We start from the raw sequence: 19182 nt of genomic DNA on the forward strand, positions 1-19182 counted from the left end.
CTACATTCCCAGCCCTAGGGCATACTTTTAAGGTTAATGTTTTATCAGTACATTTATTCTGAAAGTTGGGAAACATGACTGCTTTTAAATATTGCTTTGCAGAGGCAGTTAATGTGTTCTGATTCTGTTTCCTTCTCACTATCCCAATATTATAGATTACACTCAAAATAGTTGTTTTTCAGGTCAACTTCAAATGAATTTTATATTTTTAACAATCACTTGCTTGGAGCTGAAGAAATAGCTCCTTCTGGAGAGCGCTCACCTAGCATGCGCAAGGACCATGGTTCAAATCCCCAGCCGCTCAAATGGGGGGGAAAAAACACTACAAAACAATCACTTGCTCAAAAGTGTTCCAGGTATTCTGTGTTTAGTTTAGTTTAGTTTACATTTAGTTTGTCCCTTTCTTCTGCAGGCATTACCCACCTGGCACAAGAATTTGTTGTTGCTTTTCTTCTCTTCTTTGTTTGTTTTTTATTTATTTATTTATTTATTTTTTGCTGTATTGGGAATTGAATTGAACCCAGGATGCTCTACCACTGAACTACAGCACCAATCCTTTTCTATTTTATTTATGAGATAGGGTCTTGCTAAATAACCTTCCTAGCAGCTAGGATCACAGGCATGGATCACTGCACTTGGCAGAACAGGGTTTTTGATTGCCTCTTATTTTCTTTTTGGGGAGAAGAAACATGACTCCCCTCCTTCCATATGCTTAATGTCTTTGAGTTTCCACTTAATGAAATTCCTTACCATTCCCCCCACCCCAACCAACCCAGGTTCTCTAGCATGCAAGGTGAGTACTGGGTGGCACTCTTTCACTGAGTTATTTAGATGTTTCCTTTTTTCACCTCTTTCCTTCTCTTTCTGCCCTCTCCATCCCCACCATTCCAGTTACTAGGGACACAGATGAATTGAAAGGCTCGGTTCTCTACTGGCTTTTAGTATACTGTATAGAATAAGACATGCAAAATAATTCTTGTAGTAAAGTTGTTGAAGTGGGTTTCATAGACTATCCTGGATATCCCACTTCCTGTGTGAACTTAGTGGCTTAGTTTCTCAAAGTTATTTCTTCTCTGTAAAGGGAGGAATAATATAGTAGTTTCTGAGTAAGGAGGAAGCATGCTATAAGTAAAGCATTTTGCATACTATAGAGCATATAGAAAGTGTTCAATGTGTTTGCCATCACCAGAGATCCTACTCATATTTAGGGCCCCACTGGAGATATATACATTAGCAGGAGCAAAGGGGAAACATTAACAGGGTCTCTTTGGTAGCTCAGGAGACAATTCTTGGGGCAAGACTTAAAGAATGTAGACATTTACTTCCGGGAGCAGCTTTAAAAGGAGAAGTGTGTGTACTAGGGAGCACATGTGAAATCATGGAGATTCATGAAAGCATGGTTTATAAGTATTTCCTCAAGTGTAAGTTGATAGAATGATGGGTAGAAAGGAGGCCAGACATGCAAACAAGAACATTTATGTCACCCTGGGGATGCTTTTGAATAACTTTGAATTGTTAAGTCATAAACAGGTATTTATGAAATATTTTGGTGGTGGCAGAGTATAAAAGAGATTGAATAAAGTTAAAATTAATATCCAGGTGATCAGAAAAGAACCTAAACTGAAAACTGTAGTGGGACTGGAAAAAGGTATGAGGAATATTTAGGATTGATGGGAATTGCCATTTGATTGGATGTGGGGAAGTAGAATAGATGATTTCTTTAGGTTTCTGATTTGCGTTTCTGAGATAATCTACTAAGAGCCAAAATGCTAAAGAGGGAGTAGGTTTTAGGGGAGATGAAAATTCTTTTCTGGACATGTAGAATTTATTCTTTGAGACATCATGGTGTCAGTTGATAGAGGGCAAAGAAACTGATATTGCTGGCATATACCATAGATTATATGCTAAAAAAAATAAGTGAATCAGTAGATTAAAAGTTAATGAATCAAAAGATTTAAATGTTTTTTCCCTTAGATTTTTCTTTTTTCTTTTGGGAGTGAGTGTCTCTGTGTGTGTGATAACTGGGGATCCAACCCAGGGCCTCATATGGTAGGCAAGTGGTCTATCACTGAGCTGTCGCCTCATCCCCAAGATTAAAGTTTTTGAGACAATGAAGAATAAGTGAGAGGGACTGGGGATATAGCTTAGTTGGCAGAGTGCTTGCCTCACAAGCACAAGGCCCTGGGTTCAATCCACAGCACTGCAAAAAAAAAAAAAAAAAAAAAAAAAAAGAATAAGAATAAGTGAGAATATACAGCAAATGGATTAACTGAAGCTTGTGGCCAGAGGGATGGTATTGTTGTTAAGGATTTCAGAGATGAAGATGTTCCACTGACTCTGAAGTCCACTTCATGGTAGAGAGAATACTCAATACTCACTGTCATTAGTACACTCAGGAGTGTTGACTGGAGCTTAACATTCCATTGAGTTGTAGAAGAGTCAACCTGTGAAGCACACACAGGACCATATGATAGTTCTAGGCAAATGCAGGCTGTACTGCAGAGGTCAAAATGTCTGCCATAAGAAGGGATAAATGTGACACAATTGAATGAGTGGCCCTCAGAGGTGAAGAGGGTTTACACAGAGAGGACTTGGAATATTTTCCAGATGATAATAGAGAGCTAAATTATAAGGCCATGTTGCCTGAGAAGAATGGGAAAAATTAGCTGTCACATCAGTTATCATCTGTTTGGATTATTTTATTGTCCCTTTCTTTTATTACCTCCTTGGGTTTGCCTAGTCTCCAGTCCAGTTTTCTTAATCTCCTGTGGTTCTCATTTCATGGCCATGTTGTCCTCCAGAGGATATTTGACAACATCAGAAGACAGTTTTGATTGTCACAGTGTGGGGAGGACTACAGCTGGCATCTAGAGGGCAGAGGCCAGAGATGCTGTGAAGCATTCTACAATGGAGAGGATACTCCATCCATCCCCATCAAGATTTATCCGGTACTAATGGTTATAGCCCTGAGATTGAGAAATCCTTTAATCTATATCTGATCATATCATTTTTTATTCATAAAGCCTTCAATGGTTTCTCTGTTTAAATAAAGTCCAAATTCCTTGGATCTCATGGTCTTTCTCTTTCCTCCAACCCTTTCTACTTTTCTAGCTTCTGACTTGCTCCCCTTTCTGCTCCTACAGATTTTGTCCTTCACCATGTTGAAGTGCTATCGGCTTTCCTGACTGTCCATGTTTTCTCACAACTGTGGGTTTCTCTGCTTCTGTTCTTTCTCCATTAAGTTATATTCTTTTTCATAGGATGCTGTTCTTAGTTAGATGTCCTCTTTCTCATACAACTTCTTTAGCCATATAACTCTACATTGTTTCTCTCAAAGGACCTATTGCACATATTACAATCAACTATTTACCCAAATTAAATTTGGGTAAATTAAATTTTGTGTAAAGGTGTTCCCTTGAACAGTGCAATGCTGAGTCCCTGTGTTTAACTGACAGGTCTCCTCAGAGTGGTTAAGGGCAGACTCTAGTCGTAGGCTGTGTTCTAATCCCATTTCTCCCACTTAGGTAAGCTGTTAGAATGTTTATCCAAGGTCACAGTAAAATTTTTGTGTATAATAATAATGTTTACTTCTGGGGGTATCTTGAAGATTAAATGAAATTAATTTATCAAGCAAACATTTAGTGTAATACCTGACACATAAGGGCCATAATTATTAATTGTTAATTATTAACAATTATTTTTTTTAATTATTGTCTTCAAAGTTCCTATCACAGAATCTGGCATAGACATTCAACAAATTTCTTGAAGAAGAGGGCCGTCAGGAATCCAGGGCGACCAAAGAGAGGAGAAATTAGAGATCTATAGAGTGAATTGTCATGAATGATCAAGACTTACCTATATTTAATAATCATGGAAACCCATGGAGGAGGGAAGGAAGATGTGATGGAATATGAATTTGCTTGGGAATTAGTTGACTTGAGAATTGATTCTGTTGGATCTCTACTTCTGGGCTCATTGCCATCCTTCTTTCTTATTCTATTTACTATTCTATTTTACTGCTCTAATTACCACATTCTTGCCCCAGTGCTTGCTCCTCCACATCTTTATGGAGAGAGTAGAATGGAAATGGAAAGAATAAGAAAAGCTATGGGGAAATAACTGCAAATTGTGAAGGTGCACCTGTCATGCCTGCCTTTCTGAAGTCATTTTCATGACCATTCCATAGTGACCAACTTCCCTAGTTTTATCTATAGATTGTGACCATTCAAATATTGACATATGACTAACGTATTTAGCCTTATGTATGCATGTGTGTAAGGCATACTTTCTAGATGACATGGCATGAAGGAATGAAATACACTGCTTTCTATAACACCTCACCCAAGAGTAAAGACATCTCTTTCATGCAGAATTCCTAAGACAGAGAGAGGAACCAGAATGGCCTGGAGATTGACTTCCTATGTAGCATTGCTCTTCTCTTTCAAAGAACTCTTCTACATGGAATAAGTTTGATATTCTTACTTGGACGATTCTCATGGGATAGGTTACTGATGGGAACAAGTAAAAATATCTCTAGGAGGAAATTTGCTAAGTTTTCTCCAAGAGCCGTTTTTCATCTAGTTTCATGTTTAGTTATAAAATGGATTTGTTTTATAAAGAATATAAATAGATATCTATTACTTGATTTCATTCTTTGAAGGTTGTGCACTTACCACTTACATGGTTTTGGAAAAATTTCTCTGTATTAATTTTTTTTTTAAACAAATATAGTCAAGCAAAGTAGTTTCTCATAATCAATCTTTCTTTTCTTTCTTCCTTTATTTCCTCACAGTACTGGGGATTGAATTCAGGGACATTCCATCACTGAGCTACATTTCCAGCCCCTTTTCTCTATATTTTAGACAGGGTTTCAAAAATTATACTGCAGCTGGCTTTAAACTTGTAGTCCTCCTGCCTTAGCCTCCTGAGTAGCTTAGCTTTTTTTTTTTTTTTTTGGTAGACACAATACCTTTATTTTATTTTATTCATTTTATATGGTCCTGAGGATTGAACCCAGTGCTTCACACGTGTGAGGCAAGTGCCCTACCACTGAGCCATGATGCCAGCCCTTAGTAATTGTTTTTAACCACAGGATTGATTTGATGTATCCTCTGTGTTTGTAGTTAGATAGTTCAGTGTAAAATAGAGTTTTTATTATATATTTTAAAAATTGTTTTTTTGGATTCTATGATTTGAAAATTACTGTCATGTTTCTTTTTTTGTTTATAATTTGCCCTGTTTTCACTAAGTGAATGTTTATGTAACTGAATCCTATAGCAATTAGTATCCAAATATATATATTTTGTGTGTGTGTGTGTGTGTGTGTTTGTGTGTGTGTGTGTGTGTGTGTGTTTAGTTTTAGATGGATACACCTTAATTTTATTTATTTATTTTTGTGTGATACTGAGAATCAAACCTGGTGCCTCCCATGTGCAAGGCAAGTACTCTATTACTGAGCTACAAGCCCAGCCCCAAGTTTTTCTACATATGTGTTTGAGCATATATTTTATCTATACTTTGAGATTACTATGTTTGAGCTTCTTTTGAGATTATTTTTCTGATCTGATATGTAATTTAATAAATTTCTAATACATGCTGCTTTTTCTGTATTTTATTTCAGAAGGGAAAATAGGTGATCTTTTGCATTATGTTCAGTTTAGAAATCTTATTGCTGTCTTATTCCTAAGTGGCACATGTGCTTAGCATGTGTGAGGTCATGTGTTCAATCTGAGAACAAGACCAAAAAGTGTTGTTGCAGAAGTAGTAATGGTAATTATTTTTATTTCTCTCACCACATTTTCTGAGCTCAGGAAATGCAGCCATTCAGTATTGGTTTGGACTTTAAAATGTTACCCAACCATGAAGTTCATTGAAGTTTAGAAAAATGAATTTTTAAAAGACACATTTGTGGCAGTCACACCTTTTAAAGGAGGGTGTACTTTGTTTTTTCCTCATATAAGAAGACTGTGGTGTTTCAGATATCCATTTGGCTTTCAGAAGCAGTTACTTTTTATCACCGTTTGGCAAATAGTGTTGGGTGACTCAGAATTCATTTTGAATTTCTATGATGGACTTTTATTAAAATGGGTGACTCAGCCCAACTTTTCTGTTGCGATTTCCTTTTCTTATCCTTCTGCTGAGTGTGCACTGAATATCAAATCAGTTCTGTTGATGGAACTTGGATTTCTTGTGACCTTCTTTCCCTTATCTCAAGAACCAGGAGAAGTGTAGCATTGGGAAACTGTGACAGTGAAGGTACATTGTACTAAGAGAACATCACTCAAGCCAGGAGCTTTTGGAGTTTCCCCTTCCCCTCCCAATATTTGCTGGACTTAGGAAACTTGAAGGAAGGTTTATTCAGAAGCTGGCAAAGATTTTCTTAAGGAGCCAGATAGAAAGCATTTTAGTTTTAGTAACTATCTTAGAGACGCAAACAACTCACCTCTGCTGTATACCATGAAATCAGCCACAGACAATTTACGATGAATAAATGTGACTGTGTGTCCTAATAAAACTTTTACTTTCAAAACAGTGGGCTAATCATATTTGTCTTGTAGGCTGTAGTTGACTGATCTCTAGTTTATACTCAGGCAATATTTAGAAAGTGAATCATTTGGTGAGTTTGACTTTTCTGCCTTCAACTATGTGTGGTCAACAGCCAATCACACAAATTTTACTAAACTTTTCTATGAAAAAATGCATATCTTCTTTCCATTGTGAAAAATGCATATCCTCTTTCCATTCTTATGTGGCTTACTGCAAAAGAAACTTCTAGATGAACGGACACAGTGACATGGTATTTAGTGGGAGGTGGTAGAAAGCTTTGTGTGGTCAGTATGACTGTAACCAAGAGTCAGCCTTGGTAGGGAGTGGGGGAGTCACAGGGGAGGCACAAGGAGCCACCGTAGGAATCAATACTGGGTCATTCTTTTATGAAGGCTTATGGGAGGAGGGTTTAGGAACTGAATCTTAATTGCAAGAATGGTAGGAAGCCACTGGAGGGTGTGAGATGGAGGAGTGTGGGACGATCAGATTTATGTATTGGAGGGAACATTCTGTGGTGTAGTGACTAAGAGGTATGCTCTGGGTATGGTTTGGAGATTGGCAGACTAAGGGAGTTGTTATAATTGATGCAGGAGAGAGAGAGAGATATTGGTTTCAACTGTGAAGAAGGTGTGGGTAGTAGAAGATTGTTGTTTTTTTCATTGTTAGCTGGAATTTTGAAAATTATTAAAAAATAGTATATGTGCTTCCAATTTCCCCAATCTTTTTTTTTTTCTCTTTTTTTTTTTGTACTAGGGATTGAACCTAGGAACACTTAACCACTGAACCACATCCCCAGGTCTTTTTCTTTTGAGACAGGGTCTCCCTAAGTTGCTTAGGACCTCACTATAAGTTGCTGAGAGTGTTTTCAAACTTGGCAATCCTCCTGCTTCAGCCTCTCAAGTTGCTTGGATTACAGTTGTGCACTGCAGTCCTTCTGATTTACGGTATTGGGAATTGAAACCAGGGCCTTGCACATGCCAGGGAAGTGCTCTACCACTGAGGCACATTCCAAGTTCCTCTCTTTTTCATTTTATCTTGACTTTGTGTGATGTAACACTCTGCATGCTACTTAATATGTTGCATAATCTTCTGGCAAGGATAGATGACCATAACTAAAGGTTTTCCTCATTCAGAAAACTGCTTCTTTAACCAGTGTTTTTCAAACCCTTGGATGCAGAATAACAATGAACTCCAGGGATGTGCCTGTTTCCAGGAAACTACTGATAGGGAAAGTGGGCAACTTTTTTTTCTTTATTCCTGTCAGTGAAGTTGTGCATGTACAAAGTGACCACTCAGGGTAAGCAAGCACACACTCACAATGTCAAGTCCTGGAAGAATCTCTAACCATATTTTGACCCCTTTACCTAAACCTACCCCTCTCCTTTGAGAAGGCTTCAAAATATTCAGGGAGTTGCACTATGACAAGAAATTTATCTTTTTCTTTAATAAATTAGTCTTATTTTTCTTTACATATTATTGTCACCATATAAGAGGTTTGAGGAGGTTTCTCCATCAGCAGACAAGACCTTTACTGGGACCTTCCAGGTTCTTGACTTGTTGCAGAAAAGAATTTGAGGCTGACCCAGTGGAGCATGCCTGTAATCCCAGTGACTCTGGAGGCTGATGCAGAAGCATTCCAAGTTCATGGCCAGCCTCAGTAACTTAGTGAAGCCTGTCTCAAAAAATAAATATATAAATGAAATAAAAATGATTATGGGTGTAGCTCAGTGGTAAAGCACCCATAGATTCAATTCCCAGTTGTGGAGTGGGTTTTGGGGTGGGGGGTTAAGGACGAGTCAGGTTTCAGTAGCAAAAACAGAAGTTTATTACAGAAAGTGAGGGTAGGGAGGAGCTGGGATTATACTTCAGTGGTGGAGTGCTTGACTGGCATATGTGAGGCACTGTGTTCGATCCTCTGCACCTCATAAAAATAAACAAAATAAAGGTCCATCAACAACTAAAAAAATATTAAAAAAAAAAAGTGAGGATATATATTTTCAGAGTAGAATGCAGCCGTCTAGAGAATGAGTTTTTTCAGGTAAAGGCTCTTTGTGGGGTACGGGCATGGGAAGATATGTGAGAATGGCATCAGCCTGGTAATCACAAGACATTTATGGTGGTTTGGTCTTTGTTTTAGAATCTTTAGTTTGACATCATCTCCTCTGATTATTATATAATGTTTGGAATGTACCCATATTATAAGTTTCTTAAAATACATTTCCCTTTGTGCTTTCTAATCTAAAAATACATTGTGTATTTTAACAGTCCTCATAAGCATTAAAACAAGGCAATTTTTTTATATGGGTGAACTTACAGTAACTCAGTTTATAGATTTCTCAGGAATGTGGGGTGACAGTCCAGGAAGGAGAACAGGCTGAGGAATAAAGGTATGAGAACTCAGATCATGGTGCTTTTAGATTTAAAGATATAGTGTCTTTTTCCTTCCCTTTTGTCTCTTTTCTACATATCTTTTGTTTCTTTTCTGTCCTACCTCATTACCACAGTAATTAATTATAAAATAATCTTATATTTGGGAAAGAAATTTGGGGTGAGAAGAGCAGATTCTAAGGATATTTAGTTTAGAATTGTTACTAATGCCAAGCTCAAACTCTAGGTTGAGTCAGAATCCCCTGGAGGGCTTGTTAAAACACAAAATGCTAATTCAGGAGGTCTGGGATGGGGCTGGAGTATTTAGTTTCTAACAAGTTCCCAGGTGATCCTGATTCTGCTGGTCCAGGGACCATTCTTTGAGAAGGACTGCTTCAGAAAGTAGAAATGAAAAGCCTTGGAGATTTGATTGTTTGTATGAAGATAATGGAGAGGACGGAGATGAGGAGCATATGTCCAAGATTCTGAGTTGAGCATTAAGGTACAGTGTGATGCTATTTATTGTATATAAATACAGGAGGTGTGGCTCAGTGCCTAGCATACAAGAGACCCTGGGGTTCATCCCCAGCACTGCAAAAACAAAACACAGGAGAAGAAACAGATTGTGGGGACAGTTAGTTGGACTTAGGTCATATTGAATTTGAGGGCATCTACTTAAACATGCAAAATTCAATTGGTTAGCCAGGTGTGGTGGTGCATGCATATAATCCCAGCCACTCAGGAGACTGAGGCAAGAGGATCGTAAGTTCAAAACCAGCCTCAGCAACTTAGGCCTTGAGCAACTTTTCAAGACCCTGTTTCAAAATAAAAAGATAAAAAGGGCTGGGTATGTGGCTCAGTGGTTGAGTGTCCTTGGATTCAATCCCTAGTACCAAAAGAAACCAAAATAAAACAAAAGCAATTGGTTTTTTCTATCTAGGGTTCAGGAGAGGGAGTCTGGAGAGAGATTGAGTCGTGGGAGCTGTTATTCCTATAGAATGAGAAGGGCCTGACGTGTAGATGAGCATCTATGCAATGGGCAGGAGAAAACAAACTGCAAGGAGACCAGTAAGGACAAAAAAGTATTGGGGGGTGGAGAGGAAACACTAAGTAATGAGAAATGTTGCCAAGAGATTAGTAAGATTAAATCTGAAAAGTAGTCGTTGAATTTACTAAAAGCTGCACTGAATATCCTCATAGAAATCTGAGTACCCAGACCACTGTCTGGATTTCAGACTGAAAGGAAAGAGCAAGGTGTGGTGTGGTGATGGAATCAGCAAAGGTATGTGATTAGCTAAGGAGTTTTTGCGTCAGGGGTAAAGGAAACCAGAGTAGTTTAGAAGCAAAGAAGGTTGAAGGGAGAAAAATCTCTTTTTTTCCTTCAAAGCCCAGGAGTGTTTATAGTTTTTTAGATACCAAAGGGAATAGAGAGGGAATGTGGAAGACTGAGGAGAGGAAGGATAATTGATAACATATGGTCTTGAGAGACCAAAAGGGATGGGAATAGGGTACAAGTGGAGGAGTGGCTTAGGCCAGTGATAAGAACACCTATGTGTGGAAATAAAGACTGTGGGGGCAAGCTGAGGTGGGTAGGCCACTTGGCCTTTTGAGTGTTGCATGTCTTGCTTCATCTCTGAAATGGGCGTCTTCCTTTGCAGAGGGCGAAGAGACTTTTGGGGGATGGGCACTTTACGGTTACCATGTGAAACATGTTTTATTTGTACACCAAAAGTACTGGAGTGAGTGCTGAATATAATAACAAGGGGCGTTTGTGGAAAGCCAACTGAGGTGGTCGATAATGAATAAATATTAGCTCTGCCTTGGAGTTGGGTATGGCAGAAACTAAACATTGAACTGACCTCAGGTTGGTTTTTCACCCAGATGGATGCATTGACATCATGATTAAAATCACTCAGTGCAATATGTGCCCCATTCAATTTGAATTTAAAGTAAAATAGTTCAATTACATTTTTCTTTTTCTTTTGTAGTACTGTGGATAGAACCCAGTTCCTCATACATGCTAGGCAAGTTTTCTGCCATTGAGCTACATCCCATCCCTTTTTTATTTTATTTTGAGACTGAATCTCACTAAGTTGCTGAGGCTGGACTCAAATTGCCTTTCTCCTTTCTTAGCCTCCCTAGTAGATGGAGTTACAGATGTGTACCACTATGCCCAGTAACTTTACTTCTTTTTGAAGAAAACAGACATGCAAGTCCATCTTAGAAAATCGAGAACTTTTTTTGACCTTTTTTTCCTTCTAGCTCTTTTAAAAAATTGGTCATTAATTCACGTGTCCAGTTAATTCAGATTTACTGTCTCTGTTTTTTCATGTATCTCACTTTAATTTTTTTTATGATACCATCTGTAAAAGAGTTTTTTCTTTACCTTTATATTTTAATGAAAGAACTAACCCTTCTTCGTATGAGTTTGAAGTGCTAAGGCTGAGGTGATACCTTGATGCCGCCTCTTACCAATGAGCTACAGTGTGAATCCTTGCTTCCCTCCAGGCACTCTGTGCAGTCCACATGCTTCCACAGATGGGCTGATGATATATCAACTGACCTTGTGAATTCTATAGAAGGCCTCCTAGAAGCATGGACTGGTTGGAAGGGAAGTTAGGCAGTGATGTACTGTATTATTATTGGTGATGGAAGTATTTCATAAGAAGAAAACCTTCCCATTTATCTTATTTTCTCTTTGTCTCCTTACATATAGGCTGCAACCACCCAACCCCATCCCTGGTTGTTTTCTTTTCTGAAACCCTGCGATATTTTATTCATATTTCCATCATTTGCAGTATCTGTGGATTGTAATTTTATTTCTTTTTACATGCATGCCTTCCTGTAGAACCCCATCATTTTAAGACCTTTTGGCACATAGTATATACTTAAATATTTGAATGAATGAATGAAGATATTAGATATTGGAAAAGATTTAAATGTCTACTTAACAGATGAGTGAAAGATTAGAGGGAAAGTTTTTTTTTTTTATGTTTGTTCTATTTTGTTATACATGACAGCAGAATGCATTTTGATTCATTGTACACAAATGGAGCATAACTTTTCATTTCTCTGGTTGTCTACAATGTAGAGTCATACCATTCGTATAATCATACATATACATAGGGTACTGAAGTTTGTCTCATTCCACCATCTTTCCTCCCACCCCTGTCCCCTCCCCTCCCCTCCTCTCCTTTCCTAGAAGGAAAGTTTTATGTGTGTGCTGAAACAGTTCCTTGACCATTTTAAAAGGCTCAACTACCAAGTTTTAAAGGTCATTTGATGACTACATACAAAATCAAAGACATAATTAACTTGAATTTTCAAATTCATGGAGGACAAAATCAAACTTTGTACACATGAATAGGAATATTATCGATTTTATTTCATCAATGGAAAATCAGATCCCTTACCTTTCTTTGAAAATGTCAATGCCCAGAGAGCAAACAGAAGACTGATTTTAGAAAGGCAATCCAGGCACAGAAAATTCTAGAATGAAAAAACAATATATGTATATATGTATGCATATATGTATGTATACATGACTTGGAGTGTAGCTCAGAGGTAGAACACTTGCCTAGTGTACACAAGATCCTGAGTTGGATACCCAGTTGTGCCAAAAGAGAAAGAAAGAAATTATATGGAAGCTGATCTGGTAGAAACAAGACAGAAAAATTTTCTGCAGATATCCTAAAAAAGAAAAGTCTGTTTCCATGCTGGCTGGATGAATTGTAACCCGCCTTTGCTCTACAAAGGATCTGAGTAGCTTTTAAATATCTATGTCTAAAAGGTTCACAAAAGGAAATGGATCAACTAAAAGAAATTTAGGATAGAACAATAAAATGAAGCAAAGTTAAGCTTTAACACTGAAATTTAAGAAATTCCCGTAGTTTATTTTAGGGATGATTGGAAATTTATCATTTAGGTTCAAAGAAGAAAGGGGAATATGAACAATTCTGTATCATTCTCAGTGTCCATGAGAAACACACCTTTGATGGCCTCTAATAACTGCCCCCCCACAAAAAATGCTTCTGATGGTCCCTAAGAAAAGAGATTTTGTGTGATGTAATGTAATCGTAGTATCATCAACTTGTTTACATGTTTTGTGTCAATGCTTTAATACATGTTCACAGGAACTCTGTGACGGAGGGCGATTTGATAGTGTTCTATCCCTCTGAGCTACTCAATCAAAAGATAAAATGTACTAGAATAGATGAACTGTGTTTCCAGCAGAGATTGCTGTGTATTTGCTGTGATGGGTGTGTATTTAGGGACCAGTAAAACTGAACAATTTCTTTTTAGCTACCTGAATTCTGGGTGTGGATATCTTTTGTCGACAATGAGGAGCAAATGTATGCTCTTAGATAAGTAAGCAGAACATAGGGTTGATCCCATTTAGGAAAATTTTAATGTTTAATCCTATTTTCATTTCTTGAGGACATAGTATATCAGATTACAAACATACACCATTTATTAGGTGACCCAGGCATAAGGAAGGCAAACTGTTTAAATAAAGTTTAATGAATTTTCTTTCAATTAAAGTTATTAGGTCTGAGTCAAATTGATGTGTACCATTAAATAAGCTGAATTTAATAATTTTACATGTATTTTAAAATTTACATTTAAGCAAATTTTACGTTCAGTAAATTTATGTTAAGTAAATTTAAGTAAAATGTATCTTTACTTTAAATGTAAACCTGCTTAAGACCACTTATTTTTAGAAGGCATAGTTAATATAGTTGAAAGGGGAAATTTTATTTTCCTTTTTTATCAAAGATGTGTATCTTGTTCATTATCTCATTGTTCTCTGTACAAATATGAAACTCATGTTTTTTTTCTTGTGATCGATCGACTCATTTTTATGATAAATTACTTCTGAAACTATTAGAATTGTATGTATCTCAGAATTTTAGATTATGCTCAGAATTGTGGGAAGTAACTTTTTTAATAAAATGGAACCTTTAAAGGTCTGTCAGGAATTTCTCTCTCTCTTTTTTCTTCAGAGTGATTTAAAGAACAAAAGAATTTAGTTTCCTAAATTTTAAAAAGGGCAATTGAGGGAGGTGACAGTTTTCTTTGCACTGTTTATTTAGAGCCCTCTCACTGAGTTATTCTCTAAGTAGAACCATTCTACTGAATGAATATTTAGTGGAGATTCCCTGTCAGTCCCAGAGCTGGGTTTAAGGCAATTCTGAAAGTGTCTCTGGATCCTGGGAGGAGTAGAGTGTTAGTAACAAGTAAATTGGTTTATATGAGGGGTGGTCACTTTCATCTAGGGATCCCTACGAGTGTTAAGACAAAACTGAGTTCTCATATCTACCTGCATGGTGATTCTACTGTTGAGCCCTTACTTTGGAGCCAGTTCACTTATTGGTTCCTATCATGCCAACTTTTCTAGGCTACTTTCACCATATCTTGTTCTTTTCTTTACTCTTTTTTTCTTCCTTTACTTTCTTTACCCTATTTTTCCTCTTTTATTCTTTATTAATTTTCTTCTATTTCCTGTTTTTTTTTTTGCTTAGTTGTGTTCATTCACTCACCCTTTATTTTGCACTAGTTAGTCCATGCATCTCTTTGATTTTAAAATCCTGATACTCTAGATTCCTACATTCTGATTTTGAAGAGAACATTTTGAAATATAAATTTCTCTTAAGTGTTTGAACACATGATTTCAAGGAAGTGAAGAGAACAGTGAAAGGGATAAAGGGTAGAATGGGAGAATGAATTCCATTTCAAGTAAATATTGGATTAGAGGAAAACTGGGAATTTGGGTATAGGTGTTCAGAATGTTTGACGAATGACCTTTTTAACAAGCATTATTTTTTAAATACATTGTTCTCTAATAAACTGCACTTGTTCTTATTGACTACCAGACCTCAGAAGTTTGGTTTTGGGGACAGATTACCCAGTCATAGACTACAGAAAAAAAGCTATGAAGTACTGTAAGCATTTCTAATGTAAAGAACTACTAGGAGATCCCTTGAAAATTCTTGTGCTGTCGAAATAGAAATAAGAAAAGAAACTTTGTTCCATGTGCACAAAGCCAGGATTTGTCTTGAATCTGTTATTTGGGAGGATTTGGAAATAATGAAAAATGGTAGAAAATAAGATTCTTACAGATTTGGGATTTGCTTTCTTAAATGTTGACTAGCTTTGATGTTAAATGTCTTTATTCAAATTTGGTTAACTCTGGTGTTAAACTCTGAGTAGGGAAGAATCTATTTTTGATTGGCTCAGTGAAACACAATGTTGTCTGGGAAAATGGTTGTATTTTAAGTCTACTTGTTTATGTTCTCTGTCACCATGACATCTATTGTTGAGTACTTCATGCTATTCTCAATGATTTTCTTGTAAAAGACTACTCTTAGCTCAAGTTCAGGAAATAGCCAAAGACAAGGTGTACCTCTTCTGCCTCTTAATAAAGTCCTTACTCTCTTTCCCTACCTAGCTTACCCCACTTTTCATGGTGACACCTAGTCTTGATCATTCTTTTGATCTTTCACTTATTCTTTTATTTATTCCTATAATTACTCAGTAAGTATTTTAAGCACCTGCTATGTGCTAGATGTTTGGGAATGTGACGGGAATAATTCTGACTCCAGTCTCTGCTTTCATGGAATTTATGTTCTAGTGAATTATGGAATATATGATGTGATGGTCCATGTTATGGAGAAAGTGAGGACTGGAAATAGAGAGTGTTGGGGGTAGGGGGTTGCTACTTTAAATCAAGTGCTCTAAGAGGCTGGAGCAAAGTCCTGAGGGATGGGGTCAAGGAAGCAGGGCTTGCAGCTATCTTGAAGAAGAATGAGCACTCTTGGCTGTAAAAAAGAGTTGCTGTGGCTTTGGAGGCCTGGTGGAGGGGGCAGTCACCAGAATATTAGAGGATGACAGGCTGGCCATAGTGGCTGGAGCATAGTGAGCAAGGGGAAAAGGCAAAGGAAGTTAAACCCATTCTGTAGCATGGGCAGATCAAACAAGGTCCATGGATCTGTGTTGAGATCCTGCAATGAAACCTTTTCAGTGTCACTTAATGGTATGTTATCTGTTTAAATACTGAGTACTTTTTATTTTTCTGTAGTATTGTCATATGCATCAGGTACAATGCTGTTAAATTGGGAATGTCAAAACAGGTGTGAAAAGTAACTGCTGTACTTTGTGTCCTGTATTTGGTCTGCCTGTCAGCCAGGGGGAGCAATGTGATAGGCAAGAGACATAACCTTTAGTCTTCATCCTGCCACCAACTGCTTGTGTTAGGAACCTGGGGCTTCTCATCTCTAAAATACAGAGGATGGGTGAGATCAGTGGTTTTCAGATTGTGATTCATAGAGTGTTAGGAACTCCTAAAGACCCTTTTAATTTTTAAAAAATATTTATTTGTTTTTTATACTAGGGATTGAACCCAGGGGCACTTTACCACTGAGCTATATCCCCAGTCCTTTTTATTTATTTTTTTATTTTTTTGAGGCAGGGTCGTTGAGGTTGGCCTCAAACTTGGAATCCTCCTGCTTCAGCCTTAAAAGTCACTGGGATTACAGGTGTGCATCACCATTCCCAGCTTTATTTTTATATTTAAGTTTTTAAATTTGCATTCAGGTTTCACTTAGAAGAAAGTACCCCTTGGCTTAAACAAAATACCCAGTGTGGTTATTTCTTTTGTTTTCCAGTGTGATGAATTTGTAGTCTCATAGAATTTCAAATGACAGCATCTCTTCAGAATTCATTAGTACTAAGTGCCCTCTGTTGAGTGTTATTTGTATTCTCTCATTGAAATCAGAAGGTGATATGTCAACAGATAAGGCTTTTGAGATCCTATCCTTCAAGATTGAGGTGGCTTCCATCATGAACAAATTTTAACTAAGTGACCAATATAAATAAAAGTCTTAGCCAGTACTCCTAGCACAACAGTATAGAGATTAGCACTGAGAAAAATAGTTATGGTTAATGTGCAGAGAAGGACCATTCCAGTTTTTAAAAATAATGACTGACATGAGTGTTTGTCATTATATGTGTGCTATATGCTGAATATAGTCTTATTCTCATAATGCATTAATATATTTGGAAGAGAGACTAGATATTTTTAGTGCTTATTTTATGGTTAAAGATATATTTTAGTGAAGATTTTAATTTTTTGACAGGAATTTTTTTTTTTTTTTTTTTTTTTTAAGATATGAACTGCTTGCTTCCTTTCCAATCCGGACTCTCAATCTGCTACTTTGGAAACTCCAAAAAAAAAGTTCAGGTGCTGCCCAGCAGGTAAGGAGATCAAATCCTCATCTCTTATTTATCTTAAAATCATGATAAGCTGTGTGATTTATCTTCCAATCTGCCCTGCTGGCTAGGTTACCCTTGTTTCCCTAAACCTTTAGGGGAACCAGTCAGGCCGAAGGGGATATTTTCTTCCATTTGTATTTTACATGGAAATTGGCCTTGAAGTGGAACTGAGTAAAAGCTTTTCAGAAAAAAGCTTTTATATCCAGCCAAAGGTCTGGGCCCAACAACAGCTGTCTCCAGCAGGAAAATCTGGCCACTGTAGGAGACTTCTGTGCTGAGATTGGCCTGACAGAAGAGTCCATGGATACTTTCTTTAAAAAGTATTTCAGAGTCTTTATAAAATCAAATAAGGCTCCTATGAGCTACATCCCCAGCCCCTAAGATTTTTAAATTGCTTTGGTGGATAAAACATTAGTGTCTGTTTAAATCCATGGAGACTTTTTTCTGTTACAGAAGAAGCTAAAAGTTCTGTCTTTTTTTCTTTCTTGTGCTCAAATGGACTTATTTTAAAAACAAACAAACAAACAAAAAAAACCAAAAACGTCCAGTAAGGTAATGTTTTTGTGGAATAATAATTGTGGATAGCAATTGATATTTTGGATATAAAATCTTTTTTTGGGGAGGATACTGGGGATTAAACTCAGAGGCACTCAAACACTGAGTCATACCCCAGCTCTATTTTGTACTTTATTTCAGGGTAGAATCTCACTGGGTTGCTTAGCGCCTTGCTATTGCTGAGGCTGGCTTTGAACTCTCAATCCTCCTGTCTCAGCCTCCAGAGCCACTGGGATTACAGGCATGTGTCCCCATGCCCAGCTTGGATATTAAATCTTTTGTTTAATTTATTTATACTTTTGTCCAAGTATGCTTCTGAAAATAACTTAGTGCTGTTAGAAACCAGCAGTAAAAAGGGGATGTGTGTTCTGTTTTCTTGAGTGTGGTCTAGCAGAGAAAAAGAGGACTCATACCTGGGGTTCTACACCCAGATCTGTTTCTGGTTAGTATGTGATGACATATGTAGAGGATCTGAGACATAGTGCTATTCTCTGCAAAATTAAAGAATTGGTCATCCTTGAAAACTCTTAAAATCCTAAACTTGGGATCTATAGTGCCAAGTGAAATAAGCCAAACCCAGAAAGTTAAAGGTTTAATATTTTCTGTGATATATGGAAGCCAGTCTAAAATGAGAGCGAGAGTGAGAGAGAGGGGAAATGAGGATGGGGGATTCCATTAAAAAAAAAAAAAAGATCAGGGGAGTAGAAGAAGGAAGGGGATTGAGAGGGAGGAAGGATGGGATAAGGGAAAAACAGTGGAATGAATCTGATCTAACTTTCCTGTGTACATATATGAATATGCCCCAGTGAATCTCAACATTATGTATATCCACAAGACACTAAATTAAAAATAAAATAAATGTAAGTTAAGTAAATAACATCAGTAGAAAAGAGAATAGGAGAAAGGAGGATAAGACTAAGGACAAATACTAGGGACTGATATGTTTTCACAATTATGAATATGATATTCCATGTATTTATAATTTTTCAAAATGAATCCTAGTGTTATGTGTAACCAAGGTGGACTAATAAAAAATAAAGAAAAAGATTTTAAAAAGTATAAACTAACTTCCCACTTGAGAAAAAGAAGCCTTGCACCATACATGAAAGTCATGTGCCCCCTGGTGGAGAAATGGGGCATTACATTAACTGAGAAAATACTACTTGGTTGCTGCACAAAAATGCACTAGATGGGCTATTATCATTAAAAGCAAATCTACTCTTAAGGGTAGTGTTTAAAAAAAGGAAGTTTTCTCAGCTTACTCTTTTGTCATAGATGGGACCTACATCACCCTAGGGGGCACTTGGAGTGACATGGAGGGCTTAGCTTATTTAATTAGCTACGATGACTAACCAACAGTAAATCAGATAAAGCTAAAAAGGAAGAAAAGAGAAATAGTAAATTCAATAACAACTAAGAAAAAGAATGCCCTAAAATATCCTG

At 37.1% G+C, this 19182-nt stretch overlaps 1 pseudogene; it reads left to right on the top strand.

The window, feature by feature from the left end:
- LOC124961765 (LIM homeobox transcription factor 1-alpha-like) overlaps positions 1-19182 on the top strand; it is a 268694-nt pseudogene that overhangs the window by 20236 nt on the left and 229276 nt on the right.

This window comes from Sciurus carolinensis, chromosome 12 (genome assembly GCF_902686445.1).
Source record: "Sciurus carolinensis chromosome 12, mSciCar1.2, whole genome shotgun sequence".
Lineage (NCBI taxonomy): Eukaryota > Metazoa > Chordata > Mammalia > Rodentia > Sciuridae > Sciurus > Sciurus carolinensis.